At 45.3% G+C, this 1,836-nt stretch overlaps 1 non-coding gene across 1 annotated transcript; it reads left to right on the top strand.

Annotated features, from left to right (window-relative positions):
* The first annotated feature begins 1,055 nt into the window (after positions 1 to 1,055).
* LOC130471127 (small nucleolar RNA R71) lies at positions 1,056 to 1,161 on the top strand. Its single transcript, XR_008931796.1, has one exon. It is a non-coding gene; the product is annotated as a small nucleolar RNA R71 (small nucleolar RNA).
* The last annotated feature ends 675 nt before the right edge of the window (positions 1,162 to 1,836 follow it).

Raw genomic sequence — 1,836 nt, 5'->3', positions numbered from 1 at the left:
TTGGATTTCAATCTTTTTCAAATGAGTATTGGATTGCTTGAATCCATCCTCAAACTCAACATTTTCTTGGCTTGCACCCCCATGAACGACTCCATAAGAGCTTCAAGGTTAGACTTGAGAGGCGGGAGCGGTGGAGGTGCATTGCCATAACCCATAGGATTTTGAGGGTATTGATTGCCATAGGTCCTTGGCCCATTGAATCCGGGAGGAGAAAATTGAGAAACACCATATTGTCCTCCCGGGTTCGACGGATAGCCCCCACTAGAAGCACCCCTATATTGCCATAAGGATAGTTGTAACCCCCTCCACCTTGATGGTTAGGATTATAACTACCTTGATTGTATTTGGTTTGATTGCCAAGACCATGAGATTGACCATAGGGTGCTTGGCCTTGATAGCCTTGCGCTCTATAGTTACCTCGGCCTTGACTATCATACCCACCTCCTTGGTCGAAGACTTGGTAGGATCCATGCATTGAGGGCCCTCTAGGTGCTTGCCTAACAAAGTTTTGATTAGGGGGGTTATCATATCTACGTCTCTCATTCATAGCATGGGCATATTCCACATCAAAATCACCTTCATAAGAAGGGCCACAATCCACATAAGACACATTATGCATCAAAGGACAAGCATTAGGGAAATGACCATAATCTTGACAATTATCACAAAAGGATGTACCTAAAGGCATGGTGTCATAGGAACTCACCTTGACCTCCCCCTTAGTGAGAAGAGTAGCCGATGGTGGAGGAATTGTTGATGGTGATGGAGGTTGAGGAGTGCTCTCTAGCTTTTCTAACCTCGAGCTAAGCTTCTCAATGATGCGCGCTTGCTCAATTTCATAGATCGACCCTTTACCATCGTCACCTTTGCTCTTGCAATCATATCTCCTTGTTCCTACATGTCATGCTTGGTAGTTTTGCACGACATCCTCTATGATCTCCTCTATTTGGTCCTCCTTCTTGTTCATAGTTGGACCAGCCGCCCCCGCATCAAGACTTGTTTTGGAGGTAGGGCTCAATCCCAAGTAGAAAGTTTGTAGGAGGAGCCATTTAGGAATACCGTGATGGGGGCACTCCCTTTGATATTCCTTGAACCGATCCCAAGCCTCAAATGAAGACTCATCCCGCTTTTGCTCAAATGATTGAATCTTGTGACGATACTCCGCCGTCTACCCATGGGAGTAGAACTTGCTCAAGAACGCACTTGTCACTTCATTCCAAGTCTGAAGTGAGTTTGGCTTGACCTCCTTGTCAAGCCAATCACTAGCACGCCCCAAGAGGGAGAAGAAGAATAGCGTCAACCTCACATAATCCGAAGTCACTCCATTGTTCTTAATGGTATCACAATAGTGCTCAAATTGTTTCAAATGCTCATGCGGTGATTCGCTACTCTTTCCGCAAAATGGATGACTTTGCACCAAATTAATCAAGGCGGGCTTGATCTCAAAATTGTTTGCATTGGTAGTCGGGGCTTGAATGCCACAAGTCGCCTCAAAGGCTCCCGGAATACCAAGGTTCTTAACCGGAAGAGCCCTTCCTTCCATGGTTGGACTTGTTGAATCTCGTTCCGTAGCTTCACTCAAAGTTTTGAATCTATTGTAGCTTGACGAACGGGTTCGGATACTCCTCAAGCTTCGCAAAGTCCTCTCTAACTCTAGGTCGAGAGGGTAGAGAGGCCTATGGCGAGTTCGACCCCTATCTTGCATACAAAACTCAAACAAACCATGAGCAATGCAAAGGAAAACTAAAACAAGAATGAAATGTTTTTGTATTTTCTATGGTTAAACTAGACTCAACAAAACTCAAAAACAACAACCGTTACCCGGCAACGGCGCCA

Source organism: Spinacia oleracea, chromosome 3 (assembly GCF_020520425.1).
Source record: "Spinacia oleracea cultivar Varoflay chromosome 3, BTI_SOV_V1, whole genome shotgun sequence".
Taxonomy (NCBI): domain Eukaryota; kingdom Viridiplantae; phylum Streptophyta; class Magnoliopsida; order Caryophyllales; family Amaranthaceae; genus Spinacia; species Spinacia oleracea.
Note: the sequence above shows the minus strand (reverse complement) of the source record. Positions and strands in the feature narration are given on the sequence as shown.